The following is a 24380-nucleotide window of genomic DNA, read 5'->3' as shown; positions in this document are numbered from 1 at the left end:
TAAAAGTCCTTGTCTTTTGCTTTCTGCATTCCCTTCCAATACCCAATCATAAACATGCCATGTAGCTTTTTAAGCTGAAATCACAAATAAGAATGATGCTTTTTCTTGTTAAAACTGTGATCAAGGGACACCTGGGTGGCTCAGTAGTTGAGCATCTGCATTCGGCTCAGGGCGTGATCCAGATCCAGGATTGAGTCCCGCATGGGGCTACCTGCAGGGAGCCTGCTTCTCCTTCTGCCTGTGTCTCTGCCTCTCTCTATGTGTTTCTCATGAATAAATAAATAAATATTTTTTAAAAACAAAACAAAAAAAAAGCTGTGATCAATTACCACCCCAGAAGTGTCAAGTGTGAAGGAATTCACAAATGTCACTACAATCCCCTGGGACCTACTGAAATCCACAGTGAACCATCTTTCAGGGGGAAATTCAAGATTTGCCTTTCCTTCATTTGCCTTGAGCTCGGGCTTATACTGATAAGTTAGATTCCCAAAGTGTCCATTTCCATGTAGCGGCAAGTTTACAGCGGAGGAAAGGCTGCTTTGTCTCTGGCCTGGGTCAGCTGCTCAGAAGGAGCAAATAAAGAGGAATATGAGGCCAGATGGGAGAAGATGACCAGGGTCGAATAGGGACAGCAAGCATAACAGAGGCACTGCACAAAAGCAGATTTATGGCTGGGCAAGGTTGTGAGGGAAACTCAGGTTCTACCACCAGGCGACACCAACAGGGCTTCTCATGTAATTCCAGAGAGCTTTTCATACTGAAATAGGAGCCTCATCCTTCTCCAAGGCCAACATTCTAGGTAGTGATAAGAACTAAGAAAAAAGAGGAGACTAGGACTAGCCATCATTAACGGTAACAACATCTACTTGATTTCCTTTATTTGTGCGTGGGAGGTTGGAGAGTTGAAACTTCATTCATTAAAAAGACAAATCTCAGAATCTTACTCTAGTTTATGTCAGAGAATGGGTTGTAGACCCGTTTCCATCTCTTAAATAGCAATGAGTCTTTGGGCAAATTACTTACACTCTCTGAATCTCATTTCCCCCCACTTACAACTTGAGGATAAAAATATCTACCCTAGTTAACTCCCAGAGTGAGACGAGTGTGAAAATATACATAAAATTACCTTAAAAATTGGGAAACACAAATCTATAGTACTATTACTAGTTTTTAGTTATAAGTATAATTTTGGATACTATGATACCAAATCTTAGTCTGTTCCAGATATTTTGTTAATTATCATATGTTTATATACATAAATTTAGAATCCTATAAATCCTGCTAGCACTTTTCTGATTTTTATCAATTCTCCAAATTATAACAGCATATAAAAGTACCTAATGTGTCAAGGTCTGCCAAATGTCAACAAAAACAATGACACAAGCTACGTACTTATGTTATTAGACAGTCATGACAGAAAATGTACAAAAATAACTTAAGTGCTCACTGAACAACTGGTATGACTTTAAAGTAGTCATTCTAGAGATGCCTGGGTGGTTTAGTGGTTGAGCGTCTGCCTTTGGCTCAGGTCGTGATCTCGGGGTTCTGGGATGGAGTCCCGCGTTAGGCTCCCTACAAGGAGCCTGCTTCTCTCTCTGCCTCTGTCTCTCATGAATAAATAAAATTAAAAAAAAAAAAAAAATGTCAGTTTGGGCCCCACAGGGACATTTGGTAGCATCTGGAGACATTTCCCATGGTCACAACTGGGGTCATGACATCCAGGGGGTGGAATTCAGGGATGCTGCTAAACATCCTACTGTCCACAGGATGGCTTCCATGTATTACCTGTGTCAATAGTGTTGAGGCTGAGAAACCCTGCCTTCAAATTTTACTGTCTTATAAAAATGGCTAAAATACAAGAACATGCCTAAAAATCTGAAACAAATGTATTCATCTCTGCCAGGATCCAAACTCAGTAACAAGTGCTATAAATATTGCCCAAACCTGCTTCTCTTATTCTGAGTCAATGAACTACACTCAGAATTTGAGAACTGAATGCCATGACTCAAAGGAGCTCATTACTAATCACAAGACTTGAACCCAATTTGTAAAAGAGGCAGGCAAAAGAAGAATCTGGTCTCCATAGGAATAATGCTTAGGAAGAGTAATCCTAACAAAATAAAGTGGGCAGAAAGCAAGCTGCTGTTAAGGCCTCAAAAGCTAAACATCCATTGTGGAACACTATCGGTTCTATTTCAAGTCAGCAGGGCCCCTTCCAAATGCATATTCACAGATGAATGGACAAACCAATCTGTACCTTGGAATGCCGAGGACAAGCATGGCTGGTGTTAGGAGGGGAGCAGGTAATAAATTCCACAGAAACAATAGCCTGGCTTTTGTACCGTTCATCACCTAAGGAAGCCAATTTATCACAAGGAGGGTCTCTACACTCACACCTGTTTTATAACAAATTCTAACATCCACAGCATTGCTTTAAAAATGTTTGTTCAACTATGGGTCATGAAATTCATTTAATGAATCAATGATCAATATTTTTTTTAAAAAATAGAACAGAAAAGAAATAGAGCAGAGCTTAGGGTAAAATAGAAAAAATATTGAGAAGCACATGGAAGCAAAGGCAAAAACTGTTTTATGAAATTAAATTCTCAGGGCACCTGGGTGGTTTGTTTCGTCAGTTCAGCATTTGCCTTTGGCTCAGGTCAGGTCTCCGGGTCCTGAGATCGAGCCCTGCATCGGGCTTCCTAATGGGCAGGGAGTCTGCTTCTCCCTCTCCCCATGCCTCTCCCCCTGCTCCTGCTCTCTCTCTCAAATAAGTAAATAAAAATCTTTAAAATAAATAAATAAATTCTCATGTGTGCTTGTATATTTGCCTGTATCCTGAACTGTGAAGAACAATCATTTCCTCTTCATGGTCAAAAAAAAAAAAAAAAGGTGTGAAAAATAATGACATAAAACTATGCATAGCAGCTGAATGGCACATCCATTTTAGTAAGACCCAAAGACAAAGTCTAGAGAGTCAAAATATTTGCTAAATCACTGCCCCAGGTAAACACTTGAGCTAAAGACAGGAAGAGATGAGGAGCAGTCATGGGCAGTGTGCAATCCTGGGCCCCACAAGTCAGGCACATGGTGCTCATTCTCCTTCATTCTACAACTTAAGAGAAATTTTCAATGGATGTTCAAATTCTTCAGAGGAAAATTAAAAATTACCCACCAGGGGCATCTGGGTGGCTCAGGTGGTAAAGCATCTGCAGTCGACTCAGGTCATGATCTTGGGGTCCTGGGATCGAACCACAAGTCAGGCTCCCTGCTCAGTGGGGAGCCTGCTTCTCCCTCTCCCTCTGCTCCATGATTGGTGCTCTCTCACTCTATCTCTCAAATAAGTAAAATCTTAAAAAAAAAAAAAAATACCTCCCAAAAAAGTTAAATGAAGACCTGAGTCTTGAAGGATGAGTGGGATTTTGTTAGATGAAAACAGAAAAGAGGGCCCTCCAAAGAAAAGAGGGGTTTCTAAGACTGGGCACTCTGTGACAGCGTGCGAGTCCCCAAGTGATTGAATGGAGAAAGACCCTAGCTTGTTCAGGAAAAACTGATCAAGGGCAGCAGGGCCTGACCACTGGTGTCAGGGACAATGTTCAGAGGAGAAGGAGGTAGGAGAAGAGGAGGAGAGAGGCTGGGGAGGGAGTGTTGACACTCATTAGCCCATCCCCCCTTTCCCCACTGTCCCAGAGGCACCACAGTGCGAGCTGCTTCCTAGGGACACTTGAGAATACAGTCTGGAAGGAGCCCACTGTAGTCCACACCTCGAAGATCAGTGTTGGGGCAGCTCTGGCAAAGGAAGAAAAACTTCTTAGCGCTGGCAGAAACTTGGAAGTTCAAGTGATGTGAAGACTTCTACTCACCACTCAATATGGATTTGGAGACCCTCCTACACATCCCCCCCCCCCCGCCCCCCTCCGGGACTATAAGAGAAACAAAAGGGAGGGATGATCTGATCCCATCCCTAAAAGGACTTATCAGCTTGGGCAAGGAGGGGCTAATTACCAACACGAACGGTTTGGAGAATCAATAAGCAAGTTTATGACAACTTTAACAGTATGGAGTTTATGAGAGAGGTGGTGAGACCAACAATCCCACAAATATTACTGGTATGTCATTGGAATGTCAGGGAGTTGAGAGGCCCAGCTACATCTGGGCCATAGCAGAAACTGAGAACATTTCAGGGTTTTGTTTCTTTTAATCACCTTTTCAAGCAAAATTACAGAATATAGTTTAAAATAAAATAATCTCAGTGAAAATAATAGCTTTTTCTTATTTTTTTTAGAAATTATTAAAATGCCTTTCACACATTTTCATCCATGTTCTCTCCAGTGTTTTGTTTTGTCTTTTTTTTAATGTATTAAATGTTCAGTCCCACCCTTTTCTGCGAAGTCTACAAGTCTACATCAAAATCCCATCCAAAATTTGGCCAACATCCTTGCCTCCATAGACCTTGTGCAGTCCATTTGGTGACTGTCGAAGAGTCACAAGATTCAAATTTGCTAGCATGACTTTTAAATAACCTTTCGTTTTAAACTTTTATGAACAGCAACCCTTCCACAAAAGGGGAGTCCAGGCATGGGTAGGTACTTCCCAGGCTCCATACTAAAACAGAAGACCTTGCACGAGAACCCGGGCTGTTAACCACATGGCTTCTCAGTGACTCAGAGATGTGCAGGTAAGGCACATGCTTCAGTAAATCAGAAGCAGGCATTGCACTCCTGAACTCAATCACATTCTGTGACCAAAATATACCATGGTAATTATACCTAGTGATTCTTGGCAAAATATTTCTTCATTATACACTGCTCCTTTTAAGTTAAAACGTGAACAGGCTTAAACCACACATTTTTTTCCCCTGCTTTGAATAGGTGCTTTCCTCACCCTTATAAATGTGTCACTCTTCTACTCCATCTCAGCCTGAAGCCCCAGTTGAGAGCTCATTTCTCTCAGTTGAAGGCTTAAGGCTACAATTAGTTGTTCTAGGGTCCGCAAGTAAAGCTAAACCAGTCATTGCCAAACTTTTCCTTAAATTCTATGATTATTCACAGCAAAAGCAAAAAGATTTTGGCTGGCAAATTTACAAAAACTTTCAGGGAAAAAAATGAATAGCATTAGGTGTAGTTTAAATTTCATAATTTACAGGAATTTATAATTGTGAGATACCTCGAGGAGATGGACACACAGAGTGGGGAAGGGTCTAATGTGTCCTGAGCTTCTGTGTCCCAGGCCCACCTGGGACACGAGAACCCCAGAACCTTGCAGGATCATCCCTACTGCCTCCAAAGAGTAGGAATCCAATCTGGAAATTTTAAAATATTTTTTAACATAGGCATTACATCTAAATAATTTTAAATGTTTCTGTACTTTTCAACCTGAAATGATCTTTTTTTTTTTTTTAAGTATAATTTAACTTTTAGGCTTATCTTCTAGAAGAACAGTTGTAATTTATGTCCCTTTCATAAAGAAAGCACTGAAAAAGTCTTTCTCTGGAGGTATCCTTATTCCAGGCATTAAAGGCTGGCCCAGCTGGGAATGGGGCCAGCAGAAAGAAATGAAAAACTGAACTTTTAAATTAACTAAGGAACTTTAAGGTTACAATGTAGTTTTTCCATTTCACTGTGTTATAAAAATCATCACACAGGAAAAATCTGCTTTCTTGGTGGTATAAACTTCATGGTCACAGTCCTAAATATCCACTGGAATTCAGTATACCTTCCCTGAGGCACCTGGGTGGCTCAGTCGGACAAGCCTCTGACTCTGGTTTAGGCTTAGGCTGTGATCTCATGAGTCATGAGAATGAGCCTCACGATAGGCTCCACACTCAGCCTGGAGTCTGCTTAAAGATTCTCTCCCCTGCCCATCTCCCTGAGAAAAAAAGAAAGGAAAGAAAGAGAAGGAAAAGAAAGAGAAAAGAAAGAGAAAAGAAAGAGAAAAGAGAGAAAAGGAAGAGAAGAGAAGAGAAGAGAGAGAAGAGAAGAGAAGAGAAGAGAAGAGAAGAGAAGAGAAGAGAAGAGAAGAGAAGAGAAGAGAAGAGAAGAAGAGGAGAAGGGAGAGGGGAGAGGGGAGAGGGGAGAGGGGAGAGGGGAGAGGGGAGAGGGGAGAGGGGAGAGGGGAGAGGGGAGAAGGGAAAGGGGAGAGGGGAGAGGGGAGAGGGGAGAGGGGAGAGGGGAGAAGGGAGAGGGGAGAGGGGAGAGGGGAGAGGGGAGAGGGGAGAGGGGAGAGGGGAGAGGGGAGAGGGGAGAGGGGAGAGGGGAGAGGGGAGAGGGGAGAGGGGAGAGGGGAGAGGGGAGAGGGGAGAGGGAGAGAAGAGAGAAAGGAAGGGAAGGAATGGAAGAAAGAAAATGCTTCCCAAAGGCTATGAGGGTGAGCCATGGTGACCAAGGCCAAGAGGGGAGAAGGGCACTCAAGATCACAGAACAACCAAGTGGCACCTTCCTGAAGCTTCAATTTCATCTAATGCTAAGTAATTTCATAATTGCTTCAATAAAGGAATATAACAAGAATTAAATATAAAACTCACATGTTTAAGGTAAAATATAGAAGTCCAACAACATTTAGCATTTGCATTAGGCTGCTATAACTACCTAATTAGGCATCCTAGGTAAAATACATTAATGCAACATATGTTTAGTGAATACTGTGTTGGATGCTGTTCCAGGCCTTGAGGATATAACAATAAATAACCCACCCTCCAAAAAAAATTCCTGCTTTCATGAAGCTTTCATTATAGTGGAGAGAAATGAACAATAAATGAGGAAAGTATGTTATTATAAGGTGCTGAGAATTTTAGTAAAAAAAAAAAAAAAAAAAAAAAAACATGAAGGGGGAATAGGTCATGGAGAAGGCCATGTGGATTCTGGGGAAAAGGCACTCGATGCAGAGGATGGAAAGTACAAATGCCCAGGGAGGTGAAACAGGCAGGCCACTGTGCCTGGCATGGAAGGGGTCAAAGAAGGGACAGAGAGCCAGGGAGTGCAGCCCGAAGGGACATTTTCAGGCCACTGGCTTTTGTGTTGAGATTAAATGTCATGATTAGAGGGTGGTGTCTACAGAAGGCTCATCAAGGGGCATGTTTCAAGAGACTCACTGTGGCTGCCCTGTATTAGATGGCCGGCAGCCAAGTGGAAGCTGAGGTGGGATGGGGGACAACGAGGTTGATTCAGGTGAAAGATGATGTGGGCTGGACTTGGTGGGAGTGATGAGGAGTGGTCTGAGTCTGGATACAGTGGACGGAAGGGCCAACAGGATTCCCAGGTGGATGGGCCTGAGTGATGACAGGCCAAGAAGGCTGCCATGATTTTCAATCTGGAAGAATGGGGAAGGCATAGCAGAGGAGGCTTAGGAGGAAGACAAAGAGTTGGGTTTTAGATGTCTGTTGAAAGTGGCAATATTGAGCTGACAGCTGGACACAGAAGCCAGCGTTCAGGGAAAAGGTGGGCTTGAGGTACAAATTTGCTACTCATCATATGAAGGTGGTATTTGAAACATAAATGGATGAACTCCCCAAGGGAGTAAATAAAGGGAAAAGAAGAGGCCCTGGGGTGCTCCCCCATGAAGAGGTAAAGGAAATAAGGAGACGCACACACAGATGAGGGAAACAGAAGGAACAGTCAATGAATCCAATTAGGAGGAGATCAAGAAAATACATTGCCCTTAAAACCAACCAAAAAATGTATTTAAGGGAGGAGACTGTGAGGAAGTGACAAATGTTTCTAATAGTTCAAATAACAAGGACTGAGAAAGAACAAAGCACCGAACCTAGCAATGTGGAGGTTGATCCATGAACCTGACCAGAGTGGAGCAGAGGTGGAGCACAGTGGATTGGCGTGAGTGTGAGGATGAGGTCAAGGAAACCAAAGAAGATGGTGGCCGGCAAGAACTCGCTCCTGTTTTACTGTGACAGGGACAGAGGAACCAATGGGTTCCTCTGGGGAAGGATAGAGGATAGAGGAATGGGGAAGGATAGAGGAATCCAAAAAAGGGTGATGGTCACTGATGTGTGTCTGTCTGTCTGCCTGTACATCTTCAGGAGAAATTCCAGCATTTGAACAGGAATGATTGGAGAGAAAATGTGCTGTGTGGGGAAGGGGGAAATGTTTTTCTTAAGTAGCCAATGGGGAAGGACTCTCACAAGAGGAAGACCTGGCCCAAGGGCAACCGCTCTGTACTAGAGAAATTTTAGAAAAAAAAAATTTTGAGAACACCACTGTATAGACATAGTAGAGCACCAGGATGCAACAGCATTAATTCCAGTGCAGGACTCTTTGGGAAACTGCATATTACTGTATCTTCTTATCATTTCCATTTTTCTCCTATAAGTCACATGTTGGGGAAAAAAAGATAAGTGAAGGTCTTTGCTAGGTGCTGGTTATGTCTAGGGTGTTTTGTCACTGTTTTGTATTTCACCTGTCTGGCTGTATTTGATTCATTTGCAACTAAGCTAACAATGTTTAATGGAACACATCTGCATATACACATGCGTGTGTATTCCATGAGTTTATGCACACTTTTCATGACGCTCTTTACTCTCTGTTCACTTTTACTGTCCTGAGTTTTCCTGGTTTGTGACTGTGTATAATGAGTCTTTTCACTTGTAACTTCACCTTCTAGGAGTGGCTACAGATGACTTGAAAATATTTTCATTCTCTCTGCCCAGAGCTCCTTATAGTCGTCTTTCTTCATATGAACTCTTGGTTTCTGTCCTTCCCAGCGCATAGACTCGGCACCCCTTAAGCCCTTCTACACATCTCCATTTTAGAAACCCTGCTCTAACAGTTCTATCACTATAGAGATGTGTCACAGTCAAGTACAAAAACAGGATAAGGAGTATTTTTCACTTTCCAATGTTGTCCTAAAGATAGCCAGGATTTTTAAGCCCTTATTTAAGTCTTAGGAACGCCCTGGACCAACTCCTTCCTGACATTATCTGTAGCACCTACTCCATCCCTTTCCTACAGTGAAATGATAACTTGGTCTATCACTTTATATGTGGTTTATTTTTCTGAAAGTGCCTTGCACTACCATGGCACTAAAATAAAGCCCATCTGCTATTTTTCTGTTCCCTTCCATGCCTCCTTCTATTAAGGGTCAGAACTAACAAATCCTCAACAGTCTACTATGGGAATAGGATCATGAAAATGAAAAAACAAAAACAAAAACAAAACAACTCTAAGGCTAAACCAAGAAGACTGGCAGATGAAGTCTAACCAGAGCTATCTTGTCACCAGAGGTTAGAGCAGCATGTGTGCCCCTAAAATTTTCTCTGGCAACAAATCAATAGGAACGATTGCCCCCAACTGAGTGTACAGCTTTGAATTTCATTAGGATAGGATATATAAAGACAAGTCTTGTCTCCCAGTAGAGCTTTGAGTCTGTCTGGGCTGATATGTAGACAGCTGAGTAAAAGAAAGAAAGAATGGAGGGAGGGAGGGGAATGGATGGGATGTGTATGTAAACATACATCTACACACGTACAGACATATGTATATATGCGTGCCTCTACATTTACAAAGATAGAGTAGGACATACTAAAGTATTTCCAATTCAAGAAATAGGTCTAAAGGAAGGAGCTAACAGGACACCTGGTATCCTGTCCCAACTCAGCAACTAACCATCTTGGAACTTTGGACAAGCCACGTCAGTTCTGTGGTTTTTCCAGTTTTCCCATTTGAAAATTGTGCAAGGGCCCTTTTCAGCCTGACAATAATGTGGGTTATAAGTAGCTGACAATAGTGTATTATATATTCCTGGGCCACTGACGTTACAGCCTCCTACCATTTATAAGCCTATTTTAGATAGGACTGAGTAATAAAGACACTCACTCTGCCATTATCAGAATTCAAACCATTATAAACACAATGTTTCTTACTTGTATGTGTCAACAGTCAGAGATTCAGGATGATCTGCTACATTATTACTACCTTTCTCCATCTTTAATATTGGTGCTATTACTTTTGATTCCATACAAGTTTTTTTTGAGTCTTCCCAATAAAGCCATTTTTATCTTGGCCCTTACCAAAGGTATACTTAATCTCAAATTTAAAAATGCAGACTATCACTTAAAAACTTTTTAATGTCCATAAAGATCTTGTTTTGAATGTTCCATAAAAGTGATTTTTTTTAAAAAAATCTCACAGCAGAGTTAAGGATCTCACTAACTCAGTTTATCATCTCCACGTAAATAAATCTCACAAAGTGGGCCAAACATGGAGATATGTATAGGCACAGAAGAGTGTCCCATCCAACATTTAAGGAGCATGTGCTTTCCTTTTCAGACTTGCCCCTGTGTTCTTCCCACCTCCTTCTGATATCTACAATAAAAAAGAGATTACAGCGACCTGGCACTAACCTTAAATCTCTGAAAAAGAGGATATGTGTCTTCTCAAACACAACTGTAGGCCACCAAGACAGAAATACCTACTTTACTTGGTGGTTAAATGAGGGACCACTTTGGAAGGATAATCTCTTGGCAAGGGGCCTAATCTTATCGTGCACTTCCAAGCATCCCTGAACAGGCCCGGTCTAAGGAGAAGCCTTTGCAAGTTACTCCCTCTGCACTGAAATATGGAAAGAAGGGTGTTATCTATTCGCATTCAAAACACTGTTTACAGTCTGGTTGGTTTGGATTGGAGTCATAGGTTCTTCAATGGACTTCAGTTTCTGTCGACAAGCTCTGGTAAAAATCAAAGCAGTTGACAAGTGTTAATCGGACTAGAGAGGAAGACAGCACTCTGTCCCTGGTCGAAATGGTTGCCAGCTCATCAGAGCCACCCTTTCCAGATCCGAAGGAAAAGTAATGAATAAAACTATTCATTTTTTCTATTAATTCGAACCTACCTGAACAGTCCTCACCACTGCCCTATCCCAAAAAGACATTTCCGTAAAGGAAGTGAAGGACTGGACAATGTGCACTATATCCATACAGTGGATACACAGTGAAACGCACACACTGCCTATCCTAAAATAACTCACAGCCCTATTATACTGAAAGTAAGAAAAAACTGTAGAATCCCTAAGTGAGATAGAGGGCTACAATGAAATATTTAAATGTGTTAGGAAAAACCCTAGCGGCTCTGCAGCAGTACCCCTACTTTCCAGAAATTCTATAAATAATCTTCCAAGTTACAATGACTTCAAAAAAGCTTCCTATTTCTGTCTCTCCACCTACCAATTTTCTGAGAATTACATGCTTGGCCAAATAAACCTAAAGCTGAGGAAGTACTATGCCAAGCCAGGGTTCCTCAGTCCCTGCTGATAAGCTCAGGATTCAGACAAATGCCTAATGAAGGAGTAGCTTCTGAGGGGATTGTGACATGAATCATTCATTCTACTTGAACCAGGTACCACCCCACACACACAGATTACAAGGGATTTCATATCTTTTTCAGAAAGTTCAAGACAAAGCTGAAGGACAAACATTAATGAACACTGAACATCAAATTACAAGCTTGAAAAGAAACTCTTAAACCAAATAGCTTCACTAAGCTCAAAACCAAGGCCTGATGAGGTTATATAAGAACCAGGAAACTACAAAATACAATCTCTGCCACATTTTAATTTCCCTTTGTGCCCTAAAAGAATTAAATGGTAAAGATAAAGTAATAGTCATTAATGCTTTAACATGATCAGACTGAGAAATGACACTTTCTTGAGCTATCAGAAAAAATAAATCCATGCAACATATGCCTTTAGCTTTTGGAGAATTATTAGTTAAATGGCATGGGCAACTGTATTAAATGACCAATAGGTGTTAGAAGGCATATACACTCAGATTTGAGGATCAGAGAGCCTTACACAGCCTAAATACAAAATAATGTAAAACAAAGTAAAGGTCAGCGCACAATGAAATATTCCCCAAAGGAGTGTTTCAAGACACATTTAAACCTCACATATAAAAATTAAGTCTCAACTCCAGAAGGGGGAAAATAAACATTTATAACCTACCTTTGCCAAAACTTCGGATGTAGCCAGTGTTTCTCAGGCTCTTTTAATTAGTAGAAAAAGTTTCACCAAGTCAGGGTCTGTGTACAAATCCACAAACTCTCTCTTCTTTCTGCCCATGGTAAGGCAGGAAACAGTGCTGAACACTTCAAATGCTCGGCCGTTAAGAGCTAAAAACAGATCCTGTGCAATGCTGGATATATTTTTGTCTGCTAGCTACACACCCTCATCATGTTCAATTTTTTCCATTGGTGGAAGAGTATGATGCAGACTTAACCAGAAAGTGGTTTTCCATGGGCTGCCTGAAGCGATTAGCCAGGACAGCCTGCCATCATGCCTTGGAGCCGCCAGGCTCACCCATGACTGGGCTGCTGTTGGACGCACATTCCAGAATTACCACCAAAGTTCCATAGGAACGCAGCCCCAAAGTTTGCTGAATAAAGGTTTACTCACTTGAAGGGAGTCTCAGTTGCTTTTTTAAAGCCTTTCAGCAGTAAGAATACACACCTACCATCCTTGTGCTTAGAGCAGTAGTAAACATTTTGTCTCTAAAACCACAGCTGGAATGTCACGGTCATAAAAACCCTGCCTCAAGAGCAGCCCTTCAAAATAATTTTGCAATTTGCAAAATATCGGGTATACGCTTACTCTGTGTTCCTTGCTAGAGTTATTTCATTTTTAAGTTAGCTGTGCTACAGTGTCCTACGTTGGAAGTACTTGTTATCCCAACAGGTCACTATTTTTATGAAAAATAAGCACTAAACTGCCTTTTAAAGTAAAGTGACAGACCAAGCATTCAAGTATTTTGAAGTCTTGCTGTATCTTTTGATATAAGGCTTTCAATTTAAAGTACACCCAACAGGGAAAGCAACAGTTTCGAACGATTTTATAGCAATTCTTGGGAAAGGTACACTAACAGGGAGAACAGGATTACATCTGTGTAGTGTTTAAATTTTTTAAATTATGACATCTTTTTAAGGTAGTATTGTCATTATTTTTTAAACATGAATGGATCTACGCCTGCAACTGACAAGATTCTTAATATTCAAGACCTGATTGTACTACAGACATATAAGCTTTTAACTCCTTGCCTTGCATGAAAAACAAATCACTACATATGCATATGCACACACACATTTTTTCCCCATATAGGTTTCATGTAGTTAATACCTGCTTGAAGATAATACTTTCTGATTTTAATTAGCAAAAATAAGAGCCATTACATAAGGTCATCTGTCCAATAGCTATAAAAACTAGTCTAACCTCTACAAAACTTTATTAATGAACACAGAGCCAAACAATTTTTAGTGCCAGTGGAGCACACCTGAAAAATTGCCTATTCCAACCCCCTCATTTTACAGATAAAAAAAAGGAGGCCTGAAGTGACTTTTCAAGGTCACAGAGCTGGTCAGCAGCAGGCAGCAGAGCCAGGACAGGCCACTCAAGTAACCACAACCCCCAAGACTGAAGTCAGAAGGTTGCCACGGAAGCCAAGTCAGAAAACCTGGGGATTCCCAAAATGTTGATTTGATGTTTGTGTGCACATGCACATATGCATGTGTGCACATGTGAAAAATATCCTGGGCTGGGCATATGGCTGGCTCAGTTGGTAGGACATGCAAGTCTGAATCCCCAGGTCATGAGTTCAAGCCCTATATTGGGCATGGATCCTACTCAGGGAAAGAAAAAAAAAAAAGCCTGAGGAAATAGAGAAGAAAGAAGGCTAAGTCATCAAGGAGTACCATTTGTTACTAAAATAAAAGTAAAATTAGGTATCAGTCAGCATAAAAAGTAGTTTCTTGAGACAGAAGAACTACCCCTGATTATAAAGGGAGATAGAGGAGAATTACGGAAGAAGGAAGTTTAAGAAGATATGCATCTCAATGTGAAAAATGTATAAGAAAAACAATGAACTATGTGGAAATATTCGCATGCCCCTATTCTAGTCCTGCCCCTAGATTTTTTTTTTTTTAAAGATTCATTTATTTGAGAGAGAGAGAACATCTGCATACACATGAGCAAGGGGTGAGCAGAGGGAGAGGGAGAAGCAGACTCCCCAATGAGCAGGGAACCCCACCTGGGGCTCAATCCCAGGACCCCAAGATCATGACTGAGAGAAGGTAGATGCTTAACTGACTGAGCCACCCAGGCACCCCTGCCTCTAGATTTTAAGACATTTCTGACCTTTTGATGCATGTTATATGTAGATCTGCTGATGCCAGAACTGTCTGTAGGACTGAATTGTCTCCAATATTCCTCATACATTTCCAGTGGGTTTGCATTCCATTTTCTAATCACTGAGGTCACCCAAAGAACTTTAATTTATGGGTGAATGAAGTCCCTTGGGGTTTCAAACTATGTAAGATTTTTTTTAATTCTTTAAATTTTGCCCAACTACAATAAAACACTCTTGATTTAGTACTCCAACCCAAAAAAAGTCAGCCTATCTCCAAACCGTATTACCTGTTTAATTGTGAGATAATAATGTAACAGGACATTCATGTTAACAGGCATCTAAAATTAAATTCCTTGGCAAAGATCTCCAAGAATTACATACATTACTACTTAAGAAGTATTCTATCTTCACACATACAATGCAGAAGGACACATATAAAAATAAATACAGCAACATACTAACAATTATAGAATTCAAGTGTTGGTGTTCTCTGTACAGTTCTTTCAACTCTTCATATTTTTGCAAATTCTCTTAATAAAAAGTTGGTGGGAAAGATATATGTGTGTACACACACACATGCACAGAGTCAAACTCCTATAAAAACAGAAAATAGAAAAGTGGCTGCCAAGGGCTGGGGGAAAGAGGGAGAGGTTGCTAAAAACCTTTGTTACAGGGGCCCCTGGGTGGCTCAGTAGGTTGGGCGACTGACACTCGATTTCAGCTCAGGTCATGATCTCAGGGTCCTGGGATAGAGCCCAGCTCCACACCAGTGGGAAGTCTGCTTCCCCCTCTCCCTCTGCACCTCCCTCTCCTCCAAAATAAATAAATCTTGAAACAGAAAACAAAAAACTGTTATAGATGAGTAATGTCTGAGGACCTAATGTGAAACATGGTGACTACACTTGTTAACACTGTATTGCGTAACTGAAATTTGCTGAGAGTAGAACTTCAGTGTTCTCTCTCACATAGGGCAAATAGTGAGGTGACAGATGTTCTTAATGAACTGGATGGAGAGAATCCTTTCACACAGTATACATAGGTCAAATCACAATATACCCTTTAAATATCCTACAATTTTTTATTTTATTATAAGATTTTATTTATTTATTCATGAGAAATGGAGAGAGAAAGGGAAACAGAGACAGAGGAAGAAGCAGGCTCCCCTCAGAGCAGGGACCCCAATGCAGGACTGATCCCAGATGCCAGCTGAGCCACTCAGATGCCCTAAATACCCTAAAATTTAATATGTCAATTATACCTCAAAAAGGTCAAAGTTTTAAAAACTATCATGTTTTTAATAAAACCTAGTCTTAGTCAACACCAAGCAAAAATTGTTTCTAACCTGATTATAACCAAGGACATGAATATCTTACATTCTGTCACATGACTAATCGCAATTCATTAAAAAAAAAAAAAAAAAGGCCACAAAGTATGGTAAAAATACCTCAGGTTTCAATATCAGTAGATCTGAGTTAGCAATTCATCTTAGTGACTTTAGAAGCTTTCTGAATCGTACCTTCATCATAAAAATGGGGTTGATGATAATAATGTCCATCTCCAATAATAGATAAGGATGTATTAATCTATAGTTACAAGAAAAATGGACATTGAAATACATTTTTTAAAGTAACATGAGAGAGGGAGGCACCTGGGTAGCTCAGTGGCTGAGCATCTACCTTTGACTCAGGGCATAATCCCAGGGTCCTGGGATTGAGTCCCTCATCAGGCTCTCTGCAGGGAGCCTGCTTCTCCCTCTGCCTATGTCTCTGCCTCTCTCTCTCTGTGTCCGTCATGAATAAATACATAAAATATTAAAAAAATAAAAGTTTTCCTTTATTTATTTTTTGGGGGTGGAGAGAGAATGTGTCCACATGAGCCAGGAGGAGGAGTGGAGGGAGAGGGAGAGAGAATCTTAAGTAGGCTCCACACTTACCACGGAGCCCAACACAGGGCTTAATCTCACAACAGTGAGATCATCAGTAGGTTGGGCGACTGACACTCGATTTCAGCTCAGGTCATGATCTCAGGGTCCTGGGATTTCAGTTCACTGAAATCAAGTGCTGGATGCTTAACTGACTGAGCCACCCAGGCTCAATAAAGTTCTCTTTTAATGGACTTTTTTCTATAGGTGCATTATATCCAAATTAAATACACTTTGACTATTGACAATTATTGATAATGTATCAACTCCTAAATTTTGAAATTAAATAGAATGCTTTATAACAAGAGGCAATATTTTTATATAAATGATAAAAAATTGTTTTTAAAAAACCATGCTACCAAAAATAAAAGTACAAAATGAGCTTCCACTAAGGTAAAAATAAAAATTTTCTGTAGAAAAAAATCATTTAGGAAATACACTTATAAAGACAAACCACTGGACACATACACATCTGTTTGTAACATTTTTGAAAGACTCTCTTGGAACATTTAAATAAGTGTAAGTAACCTGTCCAAAATTAAATGTAATCAATTAAAAAGTATTCTATTCAGCATCCCACTCCATGCACAATATTTTCTTTTTATGGACTGAAGTGAAATTGTTTGAGCTGAAAGGTTCCTAATCAGTTTAATACAGAGAATAATTGAATCTGAGTTTTCTAACAGACCACAGAGGTCATCCCACTAGACCCATCTCATTTCTATTTTGAGACCCTCCTACGGTATCCTGACAGATGGGCCACTCTCTCCTATCCAAATACACTGACGGATGGGAAGTTCACAGCTCCATTAAGGCACATTCCATTGTTTAAAAACCAACTGATGGATGAGAACTCCTTGTAGGGATTTTTAATCAGTCATCCTCAAAATCCCACTAATTAAGTTAGTTTTTCCGTCATTATCAACACATATCCTACTCTCTCTTCCTCCCAACCACCCTGCAAACAACAGAAGTCCAATTTCATGGCGTGCTTTCTTCTAATTTATCTGCATAGTGAGACCAGAACCACCCCCTGCAAAACAGACCTCACATGCAAAACCAGCCCGTATTCTTCCCTAAACATCAAATGTAGAACGAAAAGAGTCCTAAGACCTCAGTCTGTGTCTCAGTGGGCTAAAAGGGCAGTGCTCTAATCCCACTCAAAGTCAATGAGGCCACAGGCCCTCGCCTGTTTGGTGCCACTAAGTTGGGGAAGTGTCAAGGGGTCCACTGGAGAGGGCAGAAAGGAACCTCATTCCACAGCCCACACGTGTGCAAATTACACACTGCTCCCACGTCACTCAACCAGTGGTCCCAACAATTGACCTTGGAGAAGACGAGTAAGCTTGTTGCCAAGAAAGAAGAAATGACCTAAAATAGAAGTAAAAAGGTTGTGTCTGTACACAGAGGGAAAACTTTACTGCCCAGGTTAGAGATTGCACACACATAGTCGCGGCCCTTTAAATGCATGAAACGATGGAGGCCAGAGTACTATATTCTTAAGAAACAGAAGCCATCTGTTTGCAAATTAGGCTTGTACAAGTATTCTTCAGCACACACACAAAAAAGTTCTGTTCTATTTTTCTGGAAACCTGAAACCCTACAAAAATATTTTTAGTTTTTCCACTACTAATACAGAAGAAGATAGAGCTTTTCCAGTTTACTCCAAACTCCACTAAAAGAAAAACAACTTATGTAAATGAAACATAGCATTGGACACTCGGTGTTGGGGAGACATGAAGTGGTGAATAATATGGCAGACCGGCCCTCGCCTGCCCCACCTGACAGGGCCAGCAGCCACGGAGCCCCACTGTCCACCGCCACTCAGGAATGTAGAACCCTATGCTGCTAGTTGAACTGCATTTTTAATAATCACTGAGCATGCTGGTTTATATGAAATTTTCACTTTTTAAAAGGTAGGCAACTAATTTAAACATCTTTAAAACACTTGTCAGGAGCACATTTTGCAGGCCCAACAAAGCTTACCCACAGCGCAGAAGCAGCCAGAAGCCCACCAGTGTGCCATGTCTGATGGAAATGGTAAGACACAAACAGGAAAATTTTAAATCCTGAATAAAGTTTTAACAGCAAGCCATCAGCAGTCTCAGCTCCCTGACTTCAGAAAGCTAAATCCTGGGTCTCTATGGACATACATCCACAAACAACCAACTTGGCCAAGACAACCAGATGTGCACACAGGATTTCAGATGGGGGGCTGCTTATACAGAAGAGGGGTCATAACAGGCCATACAGGCCAAGACAGCCCCCTTCCTGAGCAGCAGAGAAATCCTTTCTTGATCTGCAGCCCAGCAGCTTCTGGACCCACCCACACTGGGAAGTTCACTACGGCCCAGGGACACCCCTCCTGTCTTCCCCCAGCTCCTAGGCTTCCTTCTACTCATTGATCCTCGCATCTCATCACCACTGCACCCTGCACGCAGGACACTCTCAAGAGCAATATCATGCCAAATACTGTTTTCTTCATCATTACAAATGGGACCCTATTTCCAAACACTCCTAAGCATGATCACAGTTGTCCAGATAGTAACATCCTTCTTAGATCTCATCCTTCTTCTTAGAAAGAAGGAAACGAAAAATCATGAAGCCCTGTGCCAAGAGTGTTAGGTGAGTTTTCTACACCTAGATGAATTTCTGTTCATTTAATTCTCATAGTAATCCTCATTGATTTGTATTAGCAGTGCTAATGCAGATGGGGAAACTGAAGCTAAGCACAACTAGAAAACCCAAACCAAGTCTGTCTGATACCAAAGAGACAGCAATATTGCCATACTTATGGAAAATGGCGTATCTGTATTTTATTGCTATGACAACTAATTAAAATTATTAATGATTATAAGCAAGCCTTTCCTTTCTGCTAACTTCGGGTATGGTCTCTTTTCATCTACATGACACAAAAGTAAATGCTCAAAATCCTATCTCCACTTTATGAACAGTATCCAAACATATTACTTGTAAACCTAGTTGATGTATTTATATATAAACTTCTGAGTATATACTAAATAAAAAAACAGAAATTTATATAACATGTATACTAACATGAGAAAAATGCTCATATTACCCTCATCTTGCAGAAGAAGAAAATGAGGCACCAAAGCTTAAAGAGCCTGCCCTAGGTCACTGAGCCAGGAAATGTCAGAGACAGGATTCAAAAAACTCAGGCAATTTGACTCAAAAAAACAAACAAACAAAAAGAAAAACCTAAACTTTAGGCTTTTCAGAATAGGTGTGTTTCAGTCGTGGTATTTGAACTTTATTAAAGCAGAAATCAAACAGTTGCCAAGGTTAATCAGAAATTCCTTTTAAATATTCTACTGTAGGGGCACCTGGGTGGCTCAGTGGTTGAACATCTGCCTTGGGCTCAGGTCATGATCCTGGGGTCCTAGGATCTAGTCCTGCATCATGCTCCCTATAGGGAGTCTGTTTCTCCCTCTGCCTATGTCTCTGCCTCTCTCTGTGATTGTCTCATGAATAAATAAACAAAATATTTTAAAATAAATAAAATAAAAATTAAAAATAAATATTCTACTGGAGATGATATAAAGTTCAATCACCACAAGAGTTACTAATCACCCTCAAAATTTCTAACTTTAGTAAGTGCTCCCTTTGCAAATAGACCCAAAACATTACAAAACTTCCTTTTCACATGGAAGATAATGCTAAACTTGATAATTCTGTGAGAGAATAACTCACATTTAAAAACAGCTACTAGGGCAGCCCCGGTGGCCCAGCGGTTTAGTGCTGCCTTTAGCCTGGGGTGTGATCCTGGAGACCCAGGATCGAGTCCCACGTCGGGCTCCCTGTGTGGAGCCTGCTTCTCCCTCTGCCTGTGTCTCTGCCTCTCTCTCTCTCTCTCTGTATCTGTCATGAATAAATAAATAAAATCATAAATAAGGAAGGAAGGAAGGAAGGAAGGAAGGAAGGAAGGAAGGAAGGGAGGAAGGAAGGAAGGGAGGAAGGGAGGAAGGGAGGAAGGGAGGGAGGGAGGGAGGAAAGAAAGGAAAGAAAGGAAAGAAAGGAAAGAAAGGAAAGAAAGGAAAGAAAGGAAAGAAAGGAAAGAAAGGAAAGAAAGGAAAGAAAGGAAAGAAAGGAAAGAAAGGAAAGAAAGGAAAGAAAGGAAAGAAAGGAAAGAAAGGAAAGAAAGAAAGAAAGAAAGAAAGAAAGAAAGAAAGAAAGAAAGAAAGAAAGAAAGAAAGAAAACAGCTACTAAACAAAGTGAATCTTCAAAACCTCCTCTGGTGCCAACAAATTTCTCACCATCTGACACTGAGCAACTTACACAGTGAGCTACATTTCACTGCTGAACTCATTAGATACTCAGTCACAAAATAGCTACTGTGCACCAGACCCTGTCCTGGGCTGTGGAGCAATGTGAGGACAGAGAAACAAGCTTCTGACCACACAGAACTTGTGCTCCAGTGACGGTAAGGTTGAACAGCAGGCTGATAAATAAATACACAAGGGAGAAAGCTATCCAGGAAGACAAGCACTTTGCAGAGAATTAAAAGAGGTGGCCACCTTCAGTTGTGTACAGAGAGATGAGCTCTCAGAGGCAGCACCCAAAGATGAGATCCAAAGGGCATGAAGCCGCTCAGGACAGAAGTGCCACTTGGAAAGCTTATGCTTGTATCTGTGAGTCTCAGCGAAGAAAGCATGCACGGCAAATGCTGCAAACATTTCCAGGGAATGACTGGCAACCATTCCAAATACTGCTTTGGGAACGAACTGAACTGTTCAGCTCTCTGCTTTAGTACCTAAACTAGAACCACTCCATCAACCCAGTAAAGCACCTCGGTCAGAATGGAACAGCCTTAACATAATTGGAATCTTACCTTTCCCTCAGTGTCTTCCTCATGTCCAAGTCTCCTGAGCTCACCTGATCTTACAAGTCCAACATGAAATGCTATGCTCTAGATCTGTTCATCAGCAGGATGTCCTGTTTGGTTTGGAGTTCCAGTGTGTGCAGTATCAGTGTGTGGTACGTGAAGAGACAGAAATGAACACTTGCAATTTATTTCCCCACCTAAGTTCCCAAAGAGGATGTGTGTGCATAACCCCACAGAGAGGGGACCATTCAGTCTATCAAATTAAAGCATGTTTATAATAAGCCACTCATATTTGGTCACTTACTACCTGCAAGGAAATTCAATTTCCGGCCCCAACTTGAGCAATCCACTTTGGCTTTCCCCACCCAGGTCCACGACAAAGAGCAGTAACACGGGAAACAGACATGCAGCTGACATACATTAATACCTCTAAGATACACAAGTCCCTCAAACTTACCCCTAGAGGGAGTGTGAATGACACTTGGTGTTAATCATTCATTCATCCAGAAGATGCTGGCTGAAGAGGTCTCTTTGTAATTCAAGCACAGAGCCCTAGCAAGAGAAAACAAAAAGGGGTAAGAAACCATGTTTTATTACAATTTTATAATTAAAGCTCAATTTCTCAACATTGTGCTGTATCTCGGGCTTGATTCAAAAAGGGAACTAAAAAAAAAATCAAAGGTTAAGTGATTAACTAAAAAGGAAATATGAGGGTCCTGCCACAATCTTAATTGGAGAAACAGATTTACTATAACTCCACATGGCCAAGCAGTTTTATAGGTAAATATATGGAGGGAGAGGAAAAGGAGGGAGAGAGAGCAGATGGAAGAGAAGAAATTGACAATCAGATGGTGATTAGATAGCCAAACAAAGCCTACTGCGATCAAACACAACTCCAGGGCTGGGAGTAGAGTACCAAGAGAGGTCTCTGCTCTCACTGAACTTTATTCAAGCAGGAGAAAGCAGTCGAAACAAAACAAATAAGAAACATAAAAAATATCCTAGAGTGATATGTGCAATGTAGACACCTGACCAGATATGATAAGATAATGAGTGATAAGTAGCTACCTTAAAATGGAAGGTTAGGAACTGGATCTCTCAGATGACCATCTAAGCTGAGATCTCAGAGCTACTCCAAAGTTAGGGAAATGACCTGCCAGGCAGAGGGACTGCCCAGACCCTAAGAAGAACCAGTGTGTCAGAGACAGTTATCACGGACCATGGGGCAGGATCCACATGCAAGTGGGCTGAGTCAAAGAATGAGTTGCACTACTTATGAAGCAGGTGGTTTCTGGATCCTCTCATATTATGAAGAATAATACATTCTTCTGTTGTTTGATGCACTGCCCAGTGACATATTAAAATTCATGGCCCCATTAGTCAACATACCAGAAAGTACCTCCCTTTTCATTTTTTAAAATATTAAACAGATTGCTTTCAGAGAGTGAGACTTGTCTTTTTATAAGACATTTCACCTCAGCTATGTCCATAAAATACTACATTATGGTAATAATTGTGTACTGTGGGTTGCAGCCTTAATAAAGAATGCAGGCTTCGAAGCCAAAAGATTGGGGCTCAACCCTCCACTTCCCCCATTACCACCTGAGGGAGCCCAGCCTGGTTATTTAAATTGTCTGAACCTCTGATTTCTTCAACCATAAAGTGGAAATATTTTCTGCTTTGCAGGGTTATTCCAAGTACTGAATGGGATAATGCACATAAAATACTCAACAAAATGGCTAAAACATGAAATGCTCAATCGAAGTAGCAATGAAGTACTTTCATTGTAAATAGTTGCTGTTGGGAAAGGTGTGATTATCACAATGATTCATGTTACAGAAATAAACCTATATAACTTGACAGAGAGATAATAATTTTCATTTACAGGTTCACAGAATATCCTATGGGTGGGACTTTAAAAACCAGCCCAAGCTCTCTCTTTAGGTAAGAATTTAAAGCTTATGGAGGTACGCTGACTTGCCCAAGGTGATATAAATGGTCCAGAGAAAATTATTTTAAACCTGATATATTTGGTCAAGAATGCCTGTCTCATTGGGGTGCCTGGCTCAGTCAGTTAAGCATCTGACTGTTGATTTCGGCTCAGGTTATGATCCCGTGGTCCTAGGATTGAGCCCTACCAGGTTCCATGCTTAGCAGGGACCCTGCTTTGAGGATTCTCTCTCCCCTGCCCCCTGCTACCACCCCTGTTCAAAATAAAGATTTTATTTTTTTTTTAAGATTTTATTTATTTATTCATGAGAGACATGGCGGGGGGGGCAGAAACACAGGCAGAGGGAGACGCAGGTTCCATGCAGGGAGCCCGATATGGGACTCGATCCCAGGACTCCAGGATCATGACCTGGGCCAAAGGCAGGCACCAAATCGCTGAGCCACCCAGGGAGCCCCAAAATAAAGATTTTAAATAAATCTTTAAGAAAAAAAGAATGCTTGCTTTCTAAGATAAATCCTATATAGATTTTTTAATTTTTATTTTCATTTTTTTTTAAGTAACATCTGTGCCCACCTTGGAGCTCAAACTCACAACCCCAAGATCAAGAGTCATACACTCTACCAACAGAGCAAGCCAGGTGCCTCAAATTTTTAATTCATTTTGGAATTAACCCAGTACAGACAAGAAAATATATTTTAAGAAAATATTTTTTAAATGATAAGAATGGAAAATTGAACACGTTTCAATGAGTTCTATCTAAATAAATTACACAGATAATTTTTTAAAATCCAAGAATTGACCTATTTTACTAATGGCCTATACATGGTTATTTACTCATCAAGAAATTATAAAATATATCATCTGCCACATTTAAATTTTTCCAATGATAATAACAGATATGGAGTCACCAGTACCTATTAGGACAGAAGCTTTCCATACATTAATTCTGAATACCTTGCCATTTCATGAATGTGAGTTTTTTTTATTCTCCAGGCCTTTGCACATACTGTGTCCTGCTAGGAATGTCTCCCTAATTACCCCTTCAAGACCCAACTTAAGTGTCTCCTCTTCTGTGAAGTCTTCCCCAACCTTCTACCTTCTTCCTCACCCCCCAAGCCATGAGGCTCTACCAAGCCCTCATTTACCTCAACATTCCATCAAAATCTGACAATGGCATACAGTGATTTTCACTTGTCTGTCTTCTTTACCAGATTTTAATTGCTTTCAAAGTGAAGGGCTCATCTTATCTTTGGTTTCCTAACATCTAGCAGAATGCCTTACATGTGGGTGCTCAGTAAAGATATGAACTGATGCATCACACTATTGATACAACATGATTTCATTTTTAAACCAGCCTGCTTTTTCCACTGCATCACCATGACTTAAATTGTAAAAAATGGGGAAATGGCATCTTAAGTACCATGATGGTGAATGTAACACATCAACCCGGCTAGGCTGTGGTACACAGTCATGTGGTCTAACGCCAGTCTAGACATTGCCGTAAAAGTATTCTTTTAGATGCAATTCATGTTAAGTTGGTAAACT

At 40.7% G+C, this 24380-nt stretch overlaps 1 protein-coding gene across 2 annotated transcripts in view; it reads right to left on the bottom strand.

Annotated features, from left to right (window-relative positions):
* TIAM2 (TIAM Rac1 associated GEF 2) overlaps positions 1–21436 on the bottom strand; it is a 131394-nt gene extending 109958 nt beyond the window's left edge. Inside the window, exon 1 of one of the 2 annotated variants that reach the window (XM_077897839.1) lies at positions 21342–21436. The gene's annotated coding sequence lies outside the window, so the exon portion shown is untranslated. Of the gene's footprint in view, positions 1–11946; positions 12102–21341 lie in introns of those variants that run through there. The other variant, XM_077897846.1, reaches the window with a different exon arrangement.
* Positions 21437–24380: the final 2944 nt, after the last annotated feature.

Source organism: Canis aureus, chromosome 1 (assembly GCF_053574225.1).
Source record: "Canis aureus isolate CA01 chromosome 1, VMU_Caureus_v.1.0, whole genome shotgun sequence".
Taxonomy (NCBI): domain Eukaryota; kingdom Metazoa; phylum Chordata; class Mammalia; order Carnivora; family Canidae; genus Canis; species Canis aureus.
The sequence above is the reverse complement of the archived record's forward strand: the minus strand, read 5'-3'. Positions and strand labels throughout refer to the sequence as shown.